The 6,827-nt window shown below is 31.8% G+C and overlaps 1 long non-coding RNA gene across 1 annotated transcript; it reads left to right on the forward strand.

Annotated features, from left to right (window-relative positions):
• The first annotated feature begins 2,896 nt into the window (after positions 1 to 2,896).
• LOC134251396 (uncharacterized) lies at positions 2,897 to 4,625 on the forward strand. The gene is made up of 4 exons (XR_009988732.1): positions 2,897 to 3,147; positions 3,710 to 3,770; positions 4,095 to 4,167; positions 4,490 to 4,625. It is a non-coding gene; the product is annotated as an uncharacterized LOC134251396 (long non-coding RNA).
• The last annotated feature ends 2,202 nt before the right edge of the window (positions 4,626 to 6,827 follow it).

Genomic DNA, 6,827 nt, shown 5'->3' on the forward strand with positions numbered 1-6,827 from the left:
AATAAAAATGGAAAAGAAATACTGTGGTTTCATCAATATTCGTTGAGCACCAATTTTCGTGGATTTCGTTGTTGAGCAAATCCACGAATTCAAATGTTCATTGAATTACGAAATATGACATTCATTTGTACAGGCAATGCCTTTGATCACGAAAATACGTATCCTCGAAAATGTCTGTTTTACAAAATCCACGAAAATTGATGCCAACGAAAATTGATGAAACCACAGTATTTCTTTTTAAACGTGAAACACTTTTTGTCAATTTTTTTTTTCTTCAATTTTTTACGTGCTAAATCACGCCAAAAACTGAAAGAAATCCGTATGTTGGGGTATTAATGATGAATTTCTGGAAGAAATGGATTTTTCTGAAATATATTTTGATTATAAACAGGAATAAACATTTTTATGAATTGCTTATAAATGCTAATGGCAATTTATTATGCAAAACTACGCGATACTGGGAGTGTATTTTGAAATGGACTCCATATTTGACAAAGAATATTAGCAAAAAATCATACTGGATACTGAATTATGCTATATTTAGTATTCCTTAAAATCAATCATATATATCGAGTGTGGCATTTAGCGGAATTTGATTTTTGAAAAATGTACATTTCATAGTGTTCTTCTTTTGTATATGTGTTTATGCATGTTTGAATTGTGGAGGACATTTAGCGTGTTATATGAATGATCCAATACACTAAATGAAAGCACAACCAAATGTTATACCCTCTACCAAGTACAAGCTCAATCCTTGATAACATAATAATAGGGATATCATGAAAAAAAAAATCTATTTTTACCTAGTTTTGATATTTGAACAGAGTTAATGAATATTTTAAATAAATCAGAACTCGAATGTGCTTTATTCCTGCATCAAAATATACAAAAATAAAATAAAATAAAAGCAATTGTCTTATAAGAGTAATGCGAAGACCTCATTTTTATCTTATAAATATATAAACATATATATTGAGATAGGCATTGGAAAAAAAATAAAAAAAAAGCTATATTTGTTTTTTTTTTTTTAGATTTTATAATATAAAAAATACCACGAAATTTAATATAAACTATATGATAAAAATATATTAAAATGCATAAAAATTTCCTCCACGAACAGATTAGAGTTTAACTGAAAATATCATAAATTATTGTTATTATAGGCATTCGAACTTGTTTTTTTTTACATTGACAGGATAAATCCAGGAAACCTCAATTTTTTTCCGAAGTTCCGAAGGGTTATTTTTCCCACCGTGCCTATAAATCTGGACACCCCCTTCGTTGACGGACTGTTTGTATGTTGTACCGTTCAAGCTGCTAGGTCCTTGTAATTTTACCCAAACTCTAGATCTGTATCCTTTATAAGGATATAAAATCACTGGTTTCCGAAATTTAACAACAAACTGATAATCCAAAAAAATCAGTTTTCTTTATTTTCTAAGAAGGTGTGTCTGCGACATCGATCGAGTTTTCAAGCAATTTTCCCTCTATCGTGTAAGTATATGGAATCGACGTTCCTCCCCACATCATAAACCAATGAAGTTTAACTTTTCTGTTCACTGTAAATTCTAAACTGTCCACGGTACCCGTATAATTCTACCTTTCTCTCGTCCACTGCCACTAAAAACCGTAAACGTTTTATACCTCCGTTCCCCAAGATTGAATTTTGTGTTTCCTTTGTGCAGATTTCCAACAATAATTTGCTGCAAATGAAACATCTCCTCAGGAGTAAGTATTTTTCGTCCGCAAACATCTTTTACAAATGTTTTTAAACCCATGGACAGAAAACGAACTTGATAGATGATGTCCCCTGTCTCGTTTCTGATATTTTCTTCACACTTATTTGAAGATTTCTTCACGCACTGGTTTTCAGCCCATTTTATTAGAAAGTAATAAATTTCTAGTTCATCGATATATAAGTTATCGGACGAGACTATCTCGCTGAGTGTTTCTTTCATTAGTCCTAAGGCAGGGGGCGACTGAAAAACTGAATCAAAGTTTTGTCAAAGTAAAATCCATACATTTTTCTGTCAGATTTTCAAAGTTGAATAACTTTGCAGGTTCAACGATTGTACAGACAGTTTCCGTTCTAATATTTTGATCTAAATATGATTGCAATGCTTTTTTCAAGTCCTCAGTATCGTATTTATCAGCAGCGTACAATGCCACGATAACTGTATCCTCAGAAATATCAACATCACCGCAATACAGAAATCTAAAAACATATTATACATGTATTAAATTATAAGTATACATGTACATGTATAATGAACCTAAACTGACAGCTGGAAAATAAATCAATTACTTTAGCGAAATATCACAACCACTCCTGCGCATTTGACTACTAAATAACTTTTCTCAAATGAAAAATAAGTCGTGTATATTTTGAACATGAGTTTTGGCATATTCGAAAAATGCAAGCATTACATAGACCGCCAATCTGTTCTTACATGTAATGGAAGTTTATAATGCTACATTGTCTTTTATTTATTTATTCTGTTATACTTAGTAGTAATTTATAACTATAGCACTAATTATTAAAAAGTGATTAAAATGTTGCAGGTTGAAAAATGACATGATTATGTATTTTACACTGACTTTCAAATAGCCCAAAAGAATACTGAAATTCGCAGTACAGTTAAGGCAACACATGAAAAAAATATGGTAATGAAGTCATAATGAGGTCTGACGTCATGACAGTTGCTCCGCCCTGATTGATCCATATAAGGAAATGGTGCTCAAAATAACTATTTACCGATATTGGCAACAATTTGTAATAGATAACAATAATTTCATGTGTAAATAGAAAATAATTAGTGATTTTCTCGTATATAAAATAGCATGTCTTTAAAATAATTCTCTTTTTGATGTGTCCTTTGTCTGTATTCGACTTCAGCCAAGCGCTTGCACTCGGTGACACGGAATGTTGTTTACATCTAAAAACGTGGCGACATCAGCTGAGATTTGCAGTGGATTTAAATGCAATAACCACACAATCTATAAAGAAAATAGGGATAAAATAAGAGACAAGGCATTGCTTCTCCATTTTACAAGAATATGAGGACATTATTTCGGAAAATAGCAGAAAACTGAGACGATTTGCACCAGCTCTAGCTCAGTAGATCAACCACTGCACTGTAATTCCAGGTCAGTATATATACGCATATGTAGGTACATGTGTAGATCTACAATATGTAGACATGTTTTTGTTAACATAAAAAAAACCCCAAGTGTGTTCATGTTCATTTATATGTATTAGCACAGTCAGTGAAAAACTGTAATGTGTGTAACAACCACCCCCCTCATACTAAGTTGCACACTTTTTAGAATTATTGAAAATTAATTGCACTAAATATGTACTGAGTTCCTGTCAGTTAGCTCATTTTCTTTGAGACAATATGTGTAATAATGGAGATCATCAGTAACACAAATTTAAACTAATTTTCATTGTTTCAGTCAATGATTCACTAAGTACTGCAGTAGTGACTAGGCCTAAACAAGCAATGGTGTATTTTGACATAGGGCAAATATATGCTACACAATTTAAAAAAAAAAATATCCGTAACACTGTGTTGAAAACATAAAAGCCCCACTTCAGATCTATGGTTGTAATTTTCTAGAATTTCTAAATTAATGAAAAAAAAAATTCATTTTTTGTTTAGATTACATGTACATTAAAAATATTTATATACTACTTTTATCATTGTAGCTGTCCAGAGTTTCAGGCTTAAAGAGTGAATAAATAAAAAAATGCATCATTTCTCCACAGGGTATGTACACTTCTAAAGCATTTCACATTTTCAAAGTTTGCATGTGCTTTACATATTGGTTTTTTTTTCATTTTGGTAATATAAAAGGAGAAACTTAGAATTTTTTTTATAGAAAATATTCTATCAATAACTATTGTAAATGTCAGAGGTTTCACTTTCCCAGAGAAATTTTGTAACACATTTTTTTTCATTTATATCAATAACATAAATTCACTACAATATACAATGTAGCATAATTTGTTTTGTCAAATGTAATGCCATTTTATTCTACAATGTATATTTAGTAATCTCATAGCATATAACTGCATATATATTGTGTTGTAGGCCTAGCTATTCCCAGATGTTGGACAAATGGATTCATTCAGGCAGCAAGTTAATCCATCATTTAAGGAAAATGGTATGCTCAATATATTCTATAAACCATACAAAGTTTTGATAATAAATCTAACAGAAGAATTGAAAACGTGTAGCGGACAGTATATAGGGAACTTATACTGCCTCGCCAGTGAGCTAGCTTTTCTGGTGATGCGGTAGAGTCTCCCTATATTTCAGGCAAGTTAAGCAACGGTGAGCCTGTTTAACCCTTGGATGGGTGACCGCTTCACGTTACACATATATGTAAATTCTATGTTAAATGTTTCCATGCATTTTTTTATTTCATTTTTTAAACACAAATTACTTTCAATAATGGTATTTCCTGATTTTCTCATATTTTTCAGAATTCATTTTATCCACAAGAACATGAGGTGATGGAAATAATTTGCACCTGCCCAGCATTCCTACAGTCTGTCATTGGATTTGAAAAGAAATGTTTATTTAATAAATTTTCTAGATAAATAATAATTTGACTTTTTCATATATTTACTGTACAGGTGTTTAAAATGCCATTAAGATTTGAAAATCTTAACTTTCTTACCATTTTGTGTGGAGGGTACTAATGATCATCAAGATCTTTTTTCCAGCATGTGCATTGTGTTCATTTATCTTTCAATAATATTACCAAAAACAGGAGACTAGAGATCCCCCTAATTGATTCAAAATAGGATAGGGGACCACCATTTGTTCTGAGGGAAGGGGGGGGGGGGGAGGCGAGTTTTTCCGAGTCAGATTTTTTTTTTTCATTTTCATGTCAATGAAAGACAGATTAATATTAATTTCCAATCAATAAGATGAAGGACAGATTATTTATTTATTTTCCTCTTCATTGAAAATCCTACATGCAAAAAAAAAAAAAAAAAAAAAATGTAAAAAAAACTCTGATTCGTGGGAGGGGGAGATCACTGATCTGCAAGTATTTATTTTTAAAATCTGCCAGTCCCTCACCCTCAAAATAAAATAGTTGTCCCCTTATAAAACAAATACAGGAGTATACCCCAATTCTTTCTAATTAGTACCTAAAACTTATAACTTAGTTTATATCCCTTAATTAACAGTAAGCGGTCTGATTGAAAGCGATCGTAGAACATGACCTCATATGCAGAAAGAAAAAAAATATTAACACAAGTGTGTGTACCATAGGCGTCGGAAGCAAAATGAAAGGGGGCTGATTGAAAGGGGGGGGCTGAGCCAAAAGAAAAAGGCAAATTCCAATGCCTACATTATGTATATATAATTTGCAAATAAGTAGGGAGGCTAACCCCCTCCCTCCCCGGTTCCGACGCCTATGCGTACAGTAGTGAGAGAGGGGAATAGATATCTAATTAATTATTAATGAAGGCTATAATTTAATTAACCATTTGTGTTCTACATAAATATATCGGCAATATTTATACCTATTTGTGTGTAATACTACGTGTAACGTTATTTATACACATCGTTGAGGAAATGAGGGAGGTTTGAAAGACATTAAATGTATACAATGTATGGAGAACGAATACACAGAAAAGAAAGAAATCTCAAGGATTTTTATGCATGCCGTTTGATTTAGTAAAAAAAAGAGTCAAGTCCTGCCCGCATGTATATTTATTCTAAATTTACGAGGTCAACAAACTATATCAAGTACTCCAGAGTTATCTCCCATGCTGGGTCAATGATGCGTTTGAAAACTATAATTAGATTGACTCTTCCAAGATTTCATTTTTTAATCAAAAAGTGCAAGGGCAAGGCGACAATCTAAAAAGTAGGTTTTTATTTTAAAGTATTTATTTTATTGTATAGTTTTCAAAAAGTGATGCTCATTTCTTTGAAACCTTTTAGTTAATTTATAATTCGTGATGAAATTAGGAAAATATCCTATTTTTCATACATTACTGTCTGTTTTAGCTGAATAACTTAATAATATGGAAAAACTAACTGAATGAGCATCACTTTTGAGAAAGTATAGATACATAGAGACAACATAAAACATTGTGCAGTTAATTTTTTGTGTGTCTTGCCCTTGCACTTTTTGGTTAAATTTGACATTTCATTTTTTGACCTAAAATCGGAGCCCACGTGACTTCAGGGGGTCACATGATGTCAAAAAATACCGATGTGAAAAGCGATGGACATACTCTTCAAGATCACAAATAGCTGTTTTAACTAGAGTGTCTTGCTAAAAAATAAAACTGTTAAACATTATATGTATCAGATTCGGTGAGTTTTTATAGAAAATGTTGCCTTAACTGTACTGCGTTATGATATGAATCATTAAAATCTAAATTCTACCGTAAAAGAACATGGAATGCAGATGGATCAATGTCAGGAATTTAAATTTCATTAGCTTCCGCCAGGTCACCATACAACATAGCGTCAAACACGGGACTTCTGCTTGCCAGAACATGTTTATGAGCGCGAACAAGCTTCTCTTCTTTTCCCACCTTAAATGAGACATCACAATGGATCTCGTTTTCAAGCATGCATCTGTTACAATCAGCAACACTGAGGCCCGAACGCCAGTTTTTGGAAGTCTTGACTTCAGTCATCTGCAAAATACATGTAGAACTTGTCAATAAATGATAACGTTTTATTTTCAATAAATCGTCTGTACGAGTATTTCTAAAACATTAAGGATGTTTCGTTATAAAATGAAACCATTTGTATAATAAAAAATAATTTATTTAGACAAAATGTTAATCT

Source organism: Saccostrea cucullata, unplaced genomic scaffold (genome assembly GCF_032062105.1).
Source record: "Saccostrea cucullata isolate Sc308-1 unplaced genomic scaffold, CSIRO_AGI_Scuc_v1 ctg13255, whole genome shotgun sequence".
Taxonomy (NCBI): domain Eukaryota; kingdom Metazoa; phylum Mollusca; class Bivalvia; order Ostreida; family Ostreidae; genus Saccostrea; species Saccostrea cuccullata.